A 16,499-nucleotide genomic window follows, 5' to 3' on the forward strand; every position below is an offset into this window, starting at 1 on the left:
GTCATCAAACCTGTGCATGTGTCAGTATTTTTAGAGAGGAAAACATCGACGCACAGATTTGCAATATTCAAACCGTTTGTCATTCATCTTTCCATCCTAGTTTGAGTAACTTTGTTTCGGTCATAAACTTGATCATTTTAGCAGATTGAAGAATTCTGCCTGACTTGTCCCTAACCCTCACACGCTCTGAGACCTATATTGTTGGTCATATCACCAAGCCGCTTGCATTAACATTTGCAGTGAGCAGTGGAAGTGTGGGACGAGGAAGAGGAATAATGTCCTGAACTATCGATTAGTGAGCCTGACATCATTGGTGGTCGTGTTGGTGGAAAGCATTGAGAGGGTCAGGATTTACATGTATTTGCACATGTAACACCTGATGAAGGATAGTCAACATGGCTTTGTGCATGGGAAATCATTTATGACAAAGTTGATTGCATTTTGTGAAGAGGTGACAAAGAAGATTGGTGATGGCAGTGTGGTAGACGCTGTCCATATAGACTTCAGCAAGGCATTCGACAGGATTCCGCATGGCAGACAAGTTAGTAAGGTTAGGTCATAAATAGATCCAAGATAAGCTCGCCAAATGACTACAAAATTAGAGTGAAGCTAGAAGATAGAGGGTGGAGATGACTGCTTTTCAGTCAGGAGGCATATAACCAATGATGTGCCACAAGGAACAGTGCTGAATCCACTGCTTTCCATTATTTATATAAATGATTTGAATGTGAATACTCGGATGTTTATTATGTTGACAGATTATATTAAAATTGGAGGTGCAGTGTCCAGCAAGGTTTATGTCAGAGTACAATGGGACCTCGATCAGATGGGCCAATGGACGAAGGAGTGACAGATGGAGTTAAATTTAGATAAATGTGAAGTGTTGCATTTTGGTAAGATAAAACCGGTCAGGACATACAATTAATGGTGAGGTCCTGGGGAATGTTGCCGAACAAAAGTGTGCAGGCTCATAGATTCTTGAAAGTGACGTCACAGGTAGACAGAATGGTGAAAAAACGGTTTGATATTCTTGCCTTTATTGATCAGTTCATTGAGTATGCGAGTTGGGAGATCATGTTGCAACTGGGCAGGATGTTGGCGAGTCCGGATTTAGAATACTGTGTTGAAGTCAGTTCGCTTTGCTACAGGTAGGATACTGTAAAAATTGAGTGGGTGCAGAAAAGATTTACAAGGATATTGCCGGACATGGAGTAATGAGCTACAGAGAAAGGCTGAGCAGACTGGTGCTTGTTTACTCTGGACCATCGGAGGCTGAGACTTGACATTATAGTGGTTTATAAAATCATGAAGAAAATGGATAATCTGAATAGCCAAGGTTTTTGTTTCAGGATGGGGAGTTCAAAACTATCGGACAAAGGCTAAAGGTGAGAGGAGAAAGATGGTAAAGAGAAAATATTTTCATGGAGATTGTGGTGTGTGTGTGGAATGAGCTCTTAGAGAAAGTGATGGAGGCTGGTACAGTTACAACATTTAATCGGCATCTGGATACACATATTAATAGGAAGGTGTTAGAGGGATATGGGCCTAATGCTGGCAAATAGGACTAGATCAGATTGGGATGTCTGAGTTATGTGGACAGGTCTCCGTGCTTTATGACACTGTAAGAGAGATGAACATAAATTCTAAAATGACCTTTTGAGTGGGAATTCTCTTCTCCAGTGGTATGTGGTGCCTCTTTGTTCACATTTAACCAAAGCTGAGTTAGTTAAATATTTGACAGAGAAGTGAGTCACAGATAGTGGGGCTGAGACCATACCCTGATCAGATACACTCTCAGTGCCTGGTAGAGAAGTTTCATAGTGTCGAACGATCGAACTCTGCTCCTGTTCTGAAGTTCCATTCAGACCCAACAACCTGCTCGACAGGAACAGGTGGAGGACACTTACTGCTATAGCTCCCCTGAGTCTCTGGAATAGCGAAATCTTGACATTCACTACCCTCTGTTTGAAGACATCACTGCCTGCTGCAACACCATGGCCAATCAATATGAGCGATAGAATACAAGGGCCTACCAAAGAGCGACTGGCCCCGATATCAAGGCAGTATTTAATTGAAGATGACATCAAGGAGCCTGAGTAAAATTGCACTTCATCAGAATCCATTGCAAACTCTCCAGTGTTTGGAGTCATTTACAGTATATTGGAACATGTTTATCATCTCAGCCGTGGAACATTTCTGCAGGAAATCCTCAGGGTAGCTACGTCAGCCCAGGCAAACCCAGTTTGTCAGCAAGGAATCCCTGCTGTGAGGAAGCAGCACATTGTGTCCACATTAATCAGAAGTGGGGATATTTACTGTATGTTACACGATATTCACAAAGCTTCGTCATCCCTGACCTCCTGATGCAGTCTGTGTCCATGTGCAACAAGACTGAGACAACGTTCAAGCCTGTGCTGTTAAACTGTCGACAACATCCATGAAATAGCGCTGCACATTTCCACAGTAAACGGAGGAGTTCACTCAGTCCCTCAATCTGGCTTCACAGGAATATGGGAAAGTCATTCAGCCCATCAAAGCTACTGGACAAAAAGAGGGACAGCCCATTCAGTTCCTCCTGCCGTTACACAGGAAGACAAGGAGTCTGCTCATGCCCACACATCACTTACAGGGGTCAGAACGTGACCATTGCACATCTGGAGTCGCTTACAAAGGAACAGGAAGAGGTCATTCAGCTTCTCAAGTCACTAAATCAGGAGGTGGAAGGTATCAGACATGCTCCAAACAAATGGATCAGAGGCTGCACAGATGGATTGTTCCATGGTATTCCTCGTGCTTCATTAATCATAGTACATCTGTGTTATGATAGCATGGTTTTCTGGCAGTGGGACTGAAACGATTTTTTAAACCAGTTTGAAAGGCATCTTCCTTCGCTGAGAGAACAGACCTACATCCTATCTGACAGTCAGAAGCTGTTGGAGAATAGCTAACTGTTTCAGAATGAAGGTATCGTGGCTGCTGGCAGGATTGTGAACAATACAACGTGGAGTGGAGTGTCACACAGTAACTGTGTAGTACAGTGTTCAGAGTTCATTCAGAGCCCGCACCTCTCTGTCAATAGAAAGGAGGTCACTCCACAGGCATGTAAGCTATTGGGAATCGAGCATCCTTTGGAAAGTATGGAATTTCCACCTTATCAATGGCTGTTTGGGACATAATAAGTGTTTGTCCATAACCATCAATTTTCAACTTCGTATTCTCTCACAGTGCTGCAAGTTAAACACATACACACTGCACTCTCTCTTGATGGTACCATCATGCCAGGGATCAATGTGGAGAAACTCCTTTGCCCTGTCTCGGTGACGTGGAGATCATTATTTATAAAACGGACTCAGTCTGTATACAATACCCTAAATACTCTTTCAACAAAACACTACCATTTAGTAAGGTATATTTACTGTGGTGCTTCAAGTATTTTGCATGAAAGACCAGATATTATTTTCAGTTATAATTACTTCTGTCCCATAACGGACAATCTCCACAACTTCAGCAGGTTTATCAAAGATCATTTCCCAATCCTGAATCTATGCCGAATGTAATCATATCATTATGTTCCAAGTGTCTAGTTGTCACATTCCTTATAAAAGGATACATTTTTTTTCTCTCAGCTGACATCAAGCTATTTAGTTTTCTGTTTTCCTTCTCCGTCCTGTTTTAAATATTTAGCAGATCAATAGCCGCTTTCCAATCTGCTGGATCCCTCCAAAATCCAACCAGCTTTGAAGAATAATCAGTAATTCTTTCACTTGCTCTGTTCCCACCTCCTCAATACTGTGGGATGTAGCTCATCAGATTCAGCAACATACCAAGCTTCAATTCGAATCGATTTTTAAAGACATACACTTCATTAATTCTAATTTCGTTCATTCCCTCATTTTCACCAGGATCCCTGTTCCCTAGTATTTCTGGAAGTTAGTTTCTACACCTTCCTCCGTGGAGGCAGAACTAATGTAATCCTCTCAGCTACTGATATATCCGAGGACTGCCCTCCAAGCATGTCACTCACTTGCGCCTGGCAAGTTCCAGAATCAATCCAGTTCAATTCATGGTGAGTCTCAGCACAGTCCTGACCCTGCTGTGAGTTTACAGGCTATATTGAAGGAGGGGAAACAACTCAGTTACTAGCTCATTTTTGAAAGAAGGTGTTTTCACATTTTAGACTTGGAATGGGCCCATCTTAGACAAATGTTCCTGGAAAACCTTGGGAGGATCATGCAGTGCCCTGCCCCTCCCCGTGTACAGAGCTTCACGTCTGTGTAGCCACGACTCCATGTGTTTACCATGGACCCAGAACACTCTGTAAATGCAGTGCTCATATCTCGTCCAGAGTGGGGTCATCATACCATTGGGTCTCTCTGAATGGAAGCGGCAGCTGATAACACAAACTTGAGAAAAGCGTCCACAGAACCTCCCTTTATTCTGTAATGACAGGAGAAGTCAAATCCTCACACACACAGTGCACCCATTCAGTGTTGAAAATGTTTCTGTTCTTAGCATAAAAAAAACAGTTACATCTCTGCACAACCCTACAATTACAGTTCCCTTCTTCAAAACAGTCATTTGACAATGTAACGTTCAGTTTATTTGTATCTGAGCAACTATAAGAGCAGCACCAGCATTGCCTATGGAGTTGATCATCAAACTCAGAGGAGAAAGACTGAGGGAATATAACTCAACATAAACAGGGACTAATCTGAATTGGCATGATATTCAGGAATATGGGAAAAGGGAACATTTTAGTATAAGCTCCCATTTTAGTTTCCTTCTGGTTCACTACCAGTAGTCTCTGTGTTTGCTTTTCATTTCTCTCTCTCTCTTTCTCGCTGGACATTTCTACATCCATTCAACTAACCTCCCCCTCACTCATCCGACCATCCCTGTAATAAATACTACTATTTCACAGTTACTTTCAGTTGTGATATAGGGTCACTAGATTCGAAACTTTATCTGTTTTGGTCTTGACAGCGGTTGCCATACTTGCTGAGATTCTCCAGCATTTTCAGATGCTGGAGAATTTTATTTCGGATCTGTATCATCTACAGTTCCTTGGTTTATTTCACCTTTAATGCTGTCATTTCAAAGGATGTCAGCATCACTGGTAAGGGCAGCATTTGTTATCCGTCACTAATTGCCGTTGACTGCGAGACCATTTGTCAAGACAATATGGAGCCAATCTTTTTTGTCACTCTTAATGTTTGGAAAAGAAACTATCAGTGAAATTATAAAAGAAATCCTAATGGTTTATGGTTGTTGTTTGTAAAATGAGATTTCATCCCAATTGCTGGCATTCGAATTTAACTTCTGTCATCAGCTCTGGGAGGATTTGAAACAATGCATTTAAAGTCATAACTTGTGCCTTTGAATTACATGGCCAGTGACATTATTACTCTGATATGAGGTCTCTATTATGAAATAGGTGGAGTGACAAGAACAAGTTTGTGGTCAAAATATTTGTAACTGGAAGAGTGGTCATAAAAGAAATGGAGCAATAAAATCAGAAGTTAACAAGGAGGCAGATGCTGGCTAATTCAGCAACGGCATTGAGGCAGAGGTGGAGACTGGAGATATTATCGAGGTGGGTGTAGGCAGGTTTGATGGCAGAGAGAATATAGAGACATACAATAGTTCAGGGCAAATTGAAAACTCAAGGGTCGGAACCGTCTTGTTCCTTCTTAGATGTCTATGAATGAGGAGTCAGAAATTGATGGAAATGAAGTGGAGTTTGTGACTGAAACTGAAGATAGCAGATTATGTACTTGTTAAATATAAATAACAGAAATAGCAATAACCTTCGCCATCGTTTATCGAATTGACAGAGATAGGCTTACCAGGAACACCAATAATAGCGAGGATGGGATAGTAACCTGCCTGAATAATCATCAATATGGCTCGTATCCGCGACTCTAACCATGGCTAATCCCGGGAAAGATAATAAAGACCATCAGATAAACTCTTGTCTATTGTTGTAACATTCCAGTCTAATGTTCTCAGATTCTGAGCCATTGTTGTAACATTCCAGTCTATTGTTCTAAGATTCTCTTCCTTTCCCTCTCCCTGTGGCTGCTGAGCCCGCTCGTCTTGAGGATGACGCTGCCACTATATTATGGCATTACAAGTTGAATGAAACCCCTTACTAATAGAAGAGGGAAACCCTGTAATGACACCGTTAGGATCCATGGAGACTGACATCAGTCACAGTCACAAACAGCTCCAGTAAACCTTTTTCACTACAACTCTCATATGTCACCACAATACTTGGTCTGGTTGGGATGTTGACATCGCTGACTATTGGGCTAATAGCACAACTCCAGTTGTAAAATTAGAGGTGAGGCAGAGTGATGATGCTTTGTATGCACTAGCTCAATGATCCTACTATGTTTTGGCAGGATGGGAATTGCTGTGCTCCCAAGGCCGTCTATGTCTGATCACCAGGCCTGCGGCATCCTTTCGTTTTATTTATTTATATTTAACTTTGACATTATCTTACCATCATTTAACGGCTTAGGTGAGGCTAGGCATTTTTGAGAGGCTCCTACAGTGGCATAGACGGTGTAGATACAGTCCATTCCTTGTGGTCCTTGCAGCCGCGACCTTGTCCTGTGGTTTGATGATCAAACTCGCACAGAACCAGGATTCTTAGTTTTACCTTTCACCAGTTATTGCTAGGGTCTCAGCAGGGTTGGAAGGGTGGAAATCTTTCCTGGCTGTTAGACACTCTCTCTGACATTTCTCTCAGAATTAGCTTTTGATCTTCTTTCCTCCTGGATTGGAGACATGCATATGAGACAATCTGTTTCCTGAATTTGTTTTTTGACATGTGCATGCTTATGGGATGTCACTATATTGGAGCAGTTACTGTAGAGTAATTAAATAACCTATAATTCTTTTAGATTTTCCAGTATAATTAAGTTATTCCAAGTTCCTCTTGTTGTTCTATTTTAATAGATTGTGTTTTGCTTAAATTCAAATATTTTGACCAAAAGAATTGTATCTGAAACACAGCACCTCACATTTTCCTTTAAAATAAGAAAACGTTCGGGTCGAGACGACCTTCGCCATGTGTTGTGAGGGGCGGTCCGCTCGGGTCCATAGCAAAAAGGAAAGATTTTGACATTTTAATTGGAGAATTACTTAATGGACAACATGTTGCAGAAATACGGGCTTCCACAGTGGAATGCACGGAGGTGAAGGAGTGATTGCTCTATCAGGAATTATGTTGCATATGCAATCCACCTCACAGATCCAGCCCAGACACGTGTAAGCCCAGATGAGATATCTGCTCAGCATGGAGCACTGTGTAGACTAGCCTCAGTACAACCCAGCAATCTGTCCAGGATAGAGCACTCGGCAGACAAGGCTCAGTATAATCCAGCAATCTGTCCAAGATGGAGCACCGTACAGACCAGGCTCAGCATAATCCAGTAATATATCCAGGATGGAGCACTCTGCAGGTCTCACCAGTCCATTAGCTATCTGTCCAATATCGGGAGCAGTGCAGATCACACCGATGCATTGATTCAGAAACCCGGACGAAACTTTCAGTCCAGCATGGTGTGATATGCAGCCCACAGCAATATATTGCTCTATAAACGTGAACAAAGAACCTGTTCAATATGGGGAGCTGTGCAGTGAAGAGCAGTGAATTGATCTGTAAACCTGAGCAGTTAACCTCCCCCGGTGTAGAACTGTGGACACCACCCCATTGCATTGATCTGGAACACTGTGTTCGATCCCTACCCAGTGCGGGGAAACTTGCAGCCCATGCTGAAAGTGACAGGATGTGAAGCTCCCACCCATTTACAGCTCCATATCTCCATTGTACCCAGACAAGGAGGTGCTGTGGGTGTGAAAACCACTGCCAGAGAGAGATGGTGCGGGAATCAGTTCAAATTCCAACACACAAAAGGATTTTGGGAAAACGAGAAAGGAAGTTTGAGAGACAATTTCATGAAAAATCGCAGTTTTTAGAATGCTGAAACGAAGAGATTTCTACATAATCCTGTAACGTAAGCCAGTATTCCCAGGAATGATGGGTGAATGGGATTTGGTGTGAGTTCAGATGATGGATATTTGAATGAGCATTTGTTCTGCAGCTTTGTAACTGTGAGCGGGCACAGCAGAGTGTATGAATCGTTGGGCTGAATGTAATAACAATTCATCTCAGTGACATTTTTATTGAGTGTGACAGAGGGATTGTCTGCACGAGGTCGAGCTAGTTTCCTGGTGCTATTTTACCGAACTCACTTCATTAACTACCCACCTGACGAAATGGTGTTCCTCTCATTCAAGGCCAGCTCGATTTTCCCACCAATCATGGCTGGAGGTACTAACCATCTCCCGGATATCCCTGGTTATACCGTCATCCCTGGCTCTGGTGCCACCTTCAAAAGGCCAATGGGCACACGGTTGAGCTTTCTCAGTTCGGAGCTGCCCTTCACAGTTTACCCCGAGCATGACAGATAAGAGGCATTTACACCACGATTTGTCGACGGGGATATTTGGATGGCCTAGTACAGAGGGGGACTATTTTCTTCTCAGAGGTGGCCACACCACCAGACACACCGAACATGATCTGAGCTCACCACCCAGCTCAGTGCAGTATCTGTGGTCTGAAGAAATGACCAGCAATACAGGACAAGCATCAATAACCTTCCCTGCTCTGTCAGGATAAGGGTCACCGTATTCTCACTTCACCCTCACACTCACTGTATATCTGTTTCGCCCCTACCCCCAAACAAGGCCAATGCTCTACCACTTTCACTGCGGCATAACACACCTTCCCCATCTCTCACTCGCTCTCTTTCTCTTACCTTTGCAATACCCCAACATGACAATAGAATGTTCGACAGAATGCCGATTATGGAATGTTCCAGATAATCTTTCAAGTAATTCCCATTTTCAGCAAAATGTCAATGCTCAAGGAATAGCGTTGCATTTTTTTCAATACAGAGACAATTCAAATCGATCACGAGACCATTGAGCCCTTCAAACATACTTCAAAAATTTAACTCATCTGTGTGTAAGATGATTTCGTCTGAGAAAAGGATATAATTACATTGGAAGCATTTGAGAGATATTTCACTTCACGTATTCCAGGGGTGAAGGGCTTATGTTATGGAGGTTTTAACAGTTTAGACATGGAATGAGAGCTGATCCTATTGAAACATATAAAACCTTGAGCAGAGTGGATCAGGTAGATACCCACTGTGTGTTTGTATGTTTCAAACTTGTTATTATTGTCATAGAACCTCGACAGTCAGGAAGCAGGACATTCTGCCCATTGAATCCACACCTACCCACTGAACAGCATCCAACCCAGACCTGACCCCCATGTAACCCTTTATTTTCCATTACTAACCTATCTAACCTACACAGCTTAGAATGGCCAAACCACTCTAAGCTGCACATCTTTGGACTGCGAGACGAAACTGGACCATTGGGATGAAACCCACACAGACACTGGGAGAACGTTCAAACTCCACATAGAGGGTTGCCCAGGGTTGGAATTGAACCCAACGTCTAGGTGAACTGAGGCATCAGTGCTAATCACAGATTCACCATGCTCCTCTGTTAGTTGTATTAGTTTCATACGTCTATATTATATTATATCGAGGCTGGCTTCGTCTGATTTTCCATAGACAGGTGGATCAGGGATTATGGCGCCTGGAGAGAAAAGTGCAGCTGGGACCACAATGAGATGAGCCACGACTTTATTTACTGGTGGAATAGTGTCAAAGGGCAGAATGGCCCACTCGTGTCTCTCAGCCCTATGTTCTGATGTTCTATTCAGCCCTTTGGACCTGTTAAACAGGAGCAGATCGACACCACTCCAATGGTTATGTGTAGTTTAAGAAATGTATATGGAAATTCAAGGCTGGGTCAGGAAGTGACCCCTTTCCCAATCCCTGTTTCCAGGTTTCCCCTCTTTGTACGTTCTGCTCCAGATGGGAGTCATGTTACACACCCAGAGTCGCTGTGAATACAGCCTTCATACCCCACCCAGGGTTAACTCAAACAAATCGTCTGCTCTCCCTGAATGCAACATTGTACAACACGACTTCTAGGCAAATAGCCAGTTACTTTCCAAAAGCATGACATGTGGAATTAATAAATAGGATCATAAGTAGCCATTCGGCCCCTCAATCTGGCCCTGTTATTTAATAAGAACATGGCTGATTTACTCCAGGGTTCAACTCCACTTTCTTGCCTTGTATTCCTCCACACCTCTCTGGGTTCGGGAATTCCAGACATTCATTACCTTCTGAGAAAAGACATCACTCTGCATCTCAGATTGACATCGATGTTCCACATTCGGCATTTATGTCCTCGAGTTCGAGACTCCCTTCAGGAGAGGAAACAACTTCTTGACATTTACCTCCTCAAGCCCCTTCAGTGTCTTGTGCTTTTCAGCAGTATCACTCCTCATTCATTTCAACCCCAATGAATAATCGCCTCACCATTCAACTCTTTCATCCCAGGAAGCCGCCTAATGTTCCAACCTAGTTACTTGCTGCATCAGCATGCTGACTTTCTGTTTCATACACAGGAAGACTCCAATCTCTTTGTACTGCTCATTTTCTGGTAGTCCTCTCCATTAAATAAAAGCCTGCCTTTTGATTCTCAGTGTCATTCACAAACTCGAATGCATATTGCACTCAACTCCCGCCATCAGGCTATCAGGAGAGATTGTGAATAACTGATGTCACTGGACTGATATTTGTGTACTCCAGCAGATATACTTTTATCATGAAGATCCATTAATCCTGACTCTCCGATTTCTATGTGTCAACCAGTCATCATCCCATGTTAATACATTATCCGTCATCCTACGTACTTCTGATGTGTAAGAACTTTTATTCTGTACTACCTTGTGGAAAATCCCTGGAAAGCCTGGTGTCTATCAATTCCCCTTTATCAATTCCAGTTGTTACATTCTCAGGCATCTCCAGAAGTACTTTGCATGATTTTACAGGGCAAAGTATAATTTCCCTTTCACAAACCCACACTGACACTGTGTGAAACTTTTCTAAATGTCCATGATGGCCAGGCTTTCCAAATTAAGCTCGTCCCATCTGCTTTCATTCGGCCAACATGCCACTAAATGTTTCCCATTCATATGTTTGTCCAAATGAGTTTTAAATGTTGTAGCTGTACTGGCATCTACCACTCGTTCTCTGGCAGCTTAAACCTATGCCTACCATGGCTGAACTCCCTCATGCCATTGGAAAGATCTTGGCTATTCACCCTAACCATATCTCTCATGATTTTAGAAACGTTTACAATGTCAACACCCAACCTCCCACACTCCGTCTGTTACTAACTTCGAGAACAAGCATTTAAAGATAAGCACTGCAAATTTAAACAATATTAAACATGACAGGTAAACAATACTCAACCCAAACCTCATATGGTGATTCTTTTTCTCCATATTACAATACTAAGGCAGCATGAAACTCTTACTCGTGCCAATAAGAAGTCAAACACCTGAATCCCTTTGTTTAAAGGGGGTGATTATCTCGACAGTGAAAACGTATCTATGGCCAGATCTATATAATGCCACATAGTCAACATTCTCCCTCCTGGCCTCCCTATTACCTTGTCTGGTTGTGTCTTCTTTATTTTGCATTCAATAGAGAGAATCCCTTCCCCCATTCACAGCTTAATTTAAACCCATTTTACATCATCCAATCTTGCTCTACTTCTAAAAGCTCGTTTATCTTTGCCATGTCCACGTTTCCCTGTCACCCATCCTCCCCCTCTGGGGGGGGGGGGATCCCAGTTTCCAATCCTTTTCAGTTCTGAAGAAGTGTCACACTGGGCTTGAAATGCTAACGCTGTTCCTCTGTCTCTGCAGATGCTGACAGACCTGGTGAGTTTCTCCAGAAATGAATAGGCACAGAACAAGTTTTCTCTAAAACAAATAACTATGGATACTGTAAATAAAAATACAAAAATTGCTGGAGAAACTGGGAGCTTTGTAAATGGTCACTGGACTTGAAGGTTTAACTCTGTATTCACTCCAGAAGATGCTGCAACATTTTCAGTAAGTTCGTCAGCAATTTCTGTTTTTGGACATTTTCCAAAGAAGATTGTCAAAGATGCTCAAACATTCTGTCCAACATGGAGCGTCGTACACTGGGCCTGAACAATAATGCATGGTGCAAACATTCCTTGACTCTGAAACTGCATAAGTCTGGCATCACTGACACTACAGAGCTCTTAATCATGATCAGCAAGAAAAAACAGATGGAAACACATTCACTTCAAATACAGAAGTTGACATTGTGGAAAGGAAACGATTTAGACTATTATCTTAAATGGATTGAGTTAAAGTAACAAATTGGAGGCATGACACCAGCGAGATGCCCTCAGCAGAATGAGAATAGGAAAATGGTAGTGTTACCGCATCAGAAATCAGGTCAGGTCACTGAATACAGGGCTGATGCCAAGGTCGGAATCACATGCACCTAAACCTGTTGACAACCCATTAAAGCTACCACACTTGACTGGTTGCATTCCAAACAGCAGAACTAACTTCTGATGGAGAGGGGGAAATGATCCCAAGGCGAACAGATCGGATCTAAGCTCTGTCGTCCTGCTAAATCCAAGCATAAATGTTGATGAACTATTAAACAATTTACTGGAGGAGAGGACTCCATAAATATCCTCATCCTAAATATCGGAACAACTCTGTACGTCAGTGAAAAAAAGTCAAGGATATGGTGTCTGCATTATCCTCAGCCAGAGGTGTTGAGTGGATGATCCAAATCACCCTCGCTATGATGCCCACAGACTCACAGATGCCAGTGATCAAGCAATTCGATTTGTTGTACGTGACATGAACAAGCAGCTGAACACAGTAGATACGACACAGGCAATGGGCCCTGACGCCATTCCTGCAATAAGACTGAAGACTTGTGCTGCACAACAAGCCGTGTCCCTGGGGAAGCTGTTATATTCCAGCTCCAACTCTGACAACTCCCTGGCAATGCGGAAAATTACTCAGCTAAGTCCAGTCCCCGGAGAGGAGAATAATTACAATCTGACCAATTACCACCTCGAAGTCCCATCACTACAGTCAAATTGGTGAGAATTATTTTTGATTGAACTGTCAAGTAGCACCGAAATAATCAGGTCAGTGTGGTTTCTGATAGTTCCCCATATGGAGATGCTGCTGTTGTGAAAATATCGTTGGATTACTAATCCAGTCCAGGATAATACTCTGGCAGCTTGTGGAAGTTAAAATTAATTAATAAAACATTGAGACGTAAAATCTGGTGTCAGTAATAGTGATGTTGTGTCCAACGTTGATTGTAAACATCGATCTCCTTCTCCAATGTACTTTCAGGAACTGATTCTCTCGTCCTTTCCTGGTCTGGCCGAAAGGTGACTCCAGATGCACAGACTGTGGTAAACTCCTCAATGGTCTCTGAATCAGCCTAGTAAGACACTCAATTGCATCAAACTGCTCTGAGGTCTTAAGGGATAAAACCGGACAGAACACCTGATACCAGCCTCGTTATCAGAAAAAGGAACGGAAAACACAGTCCTGTTGACCCTGCAAAGGCCTCCTTCCTAACATCTGAGAGCATATGACAACATTTACGGAGCTTTCCCACAGACTGTACACAAACATCGGGAAAGGAGGAGGTCATTCAATACATTGAGCTTTCCCCATGCTAGTTCATGGCCGAATATCTCCTCAATGCAGTTTTTCTTACAATGTTGATATCCCAAAATATGTTGAAACACTGTGAAATATAAAACGAGAACTTATGTAGTGCTTTCGGCCCATCACGTTTGCTCCTCTATTCAATATATAGGCAGTTATCTGATAACGCTTGTTTATTAAGTACGATTTGACTGCAATGGGATTCATGAACCGTTTACTATAAAGTGAACTATCATCACTGCTTCCAATCTGTCTCACACATCAGAGTTTGATATATGTCAATGAGATCTCCATCATCTTCCTAAGCCCCATGAAATGCATACCCAGTCACCCCAAACTCTGCTCCCAAAACATGCCTGTCATCCCAGAGATCAGTCTGGTCATCCTTCACTGCTCTCACTCAATGTCCTTTATTAGGCAAGGAGACCAAAACTGCAAACAATACTGCACAATGTTCGAGCTGGGGGTCCCACTAAGGCCCTGTACGGCTGCAGTAAATGACCCTTACTCCTGTATTCAAATCCCCCTGAAATGAAAGTGAATACACTAATTATCGACCTACTTGCTTTCTGCTCCTGCAATATTGCTTTCCTTGATTGCTGTACTGGGGGATCCAGATTCATTTCTATGTTACAGCTCCCCACTTGCTGGGTCTATGTACACTGGTCAGCGTGCCAATGCCATTCCCAGTATTTACTTCTGGCTTCAGAACTCACTGCCCTACATGGACTCGGAGGGGTGCACAGAAATAAAACAAAAATGCAGCTTAATTTCCTTTATAGAGCAACATTTTCAACCACGCCCTTTTCAAATGAGAGGCTGCCATTGTCTTGTTCCCATCAAAGTGCACAACATCTCATCTCTCCCATTGATCTCCATCTACCACGTACTTGCCCAGTTTCTCCAATTGTCTCAATCACCTTGGAAACTTTTTTACATTGTTTCCTGCCAGCTCTCCCATTCTAAAACCATGACCACAGGATTCGAATTTGCACAAAAGGCTTACGGCTTTATCAAAAATCTTTCTGTGATTCCAACCATATTGCATTGATACCATCTCCATAATTTTGCTAAAAGCTATTTTCTCAAATGTGATTCCCATTTCATAAATCTCTATTGACTTTGTCCTTGCCCATTAATTTCATTCCAATATTTTTCTATAAAACTGTTGAGTTGCTAATTTAGTTACTATTCCGTTTTTCTCACCACACTAGATTTTCCTGGTATATCCACGAGGTTTTCTTGTTTTTTTCCTTCTGTGAAGGCATAACTGAAGTATTTGCTCCATAGTTCTGCTATTTCCCTGTCCTCAATTATCCGGTAACAGACTGTAAGAAAGCTGCAACTTTTTCCCTTAATTTTGGAATTGTCATATTTTCAAAAGATATCACAAGTTCTTTCTTATATACTTTGATAAGATATTCTTCATAAACCCATCAATTCCTATCTTAAGCGACTCAACGATTGTCCTCTCACATCTATACAATAACAGAAGCACAGTTTCTCTACCATCAGAAATACAGCAGGGTCTACATTAGGCCCACCTTCTGACACAAGACCCATAGCTATGAATCTTACGGTATTTCAAGTGCACAGCCATGTATTTTGTAATGGTTTTGAGGTTACCATGACAACCCCCCTCTCAACAGTGCATTCCAGACCCCAACACACTCTGGGTGAAAAACAGTCCTCAAATCCTCACTAAACCTCAAAACCTTCACTTTCAAAGTGTGGCCCTTTGACTAATAGGAACAGCTGCTGTCTATTCAACCTGTCCGTGTCCCTCATAATCTTATCCTTCTGATTCACGGCTCTAAAGTAAACAACCCGAGCTTATCCAGCCTCTCTCCGTAGCTGATATAGTGCATCCCAGGGAACATCCTTGTGAATCTCCTCTGCACCCCCTCCACTACAATCATATCCTTCCTGTAATGCAGGCTCCCAGAACTACACACAGTATTCTATCTTGGCCTAACCAAAGTTCGGCATAGCTCTTATAATCTATGCTTCAATATATAAAGGTTGTGTTTACGCTCCCCTATGCTTTCCCAAATTGTGCAATAACCTGTCCAGTCACCTTCAGGAATGTGTGGAGAAACACCAGCTGAGCTTCCTAGTGTGCTGTCATCCATTGAGTCCTCCCCTGTCTGGTTTCTTCTTGCAATGTTCATCACCTCGGACTGATCATGGTTTCATCCGATCTGCCATTCATCCACCCATCTGACCACTGCATCTGTATCTTCATGAAACATAAGGCCTTCCTCCTCACTGCCAACCACCCGGCCAATCTTCGTATCAAACACAAATTTACTTATGACATCACCAACCCTCGTCCATATTCACAGCTGCATCCTTTATGATAAGGTTTAAAATCACAAAACATCAGCTTGCAGTCCAACAGTTTTATTTGAAGACATGAGCTTTCGAAGTGCTGCTTCTTCATCAGGTGTTGTGCGTTTTGATGAAGCGCTTCGAAAGCTAGTGCCGCCAAATAAATATTTTGGGCTATAAACTTATGCTATGCAATTTTTAGCTTCGTCCACCCAGTCCAACACCAACACATGCGAATCAGAAATAATAAGAGACACAGCACTGATCCCTGTGGTACATCATTGGACACTAGCCTGCAATCACATAAACAACCTTTTCTCACCACCCTCTGTCTCCTACCACTAAAGTTGATTTGGATGTAACTTGGCAAGTCACTAATGAGTCCTACCTGATCCCTGGTTATTCTGTTCCGCTGGAAACACTTGTAGAATATCTGGAGATTCTCCCTAATCTTGCCTGCGAGTAGGTCTCCATGCCC

General features: G+C 42.5%; 1 pseudogene; it reads right to left on the bottom strand.

Annotated features, from left to right (window-relative positions):
• Positions 1-6,021, bottom strand: part of LOC148135260 (putative G protein-coupled receptor 139) — a 60,066-nt pseudogene extending 54,045 nt beyond the window's left edge.
• Between the last annotated feature and the right edge of the window lie 10,478 nt (positions 6,022-16,499).

This window comes from Chiloscyllium plagiosum, unplaced genomic scaffold (assembly GCF_037043375.1).
Source record: "Chiloscyllium plagiosum isolate Xiang-an unplaced genomic scaffold, Cpla_swu_hap1 HiC_scaffold_50, whole genome shotgun sequence".
Classification (NCBI taxonomy): domain Eukaryota; kingdom Metazoa; phylum Chordata; class Chondrichthyes; order Orectolobiformes; family Hemiscylliidae; genus Chiloscyllium; species Chiloscyllium plagiosum.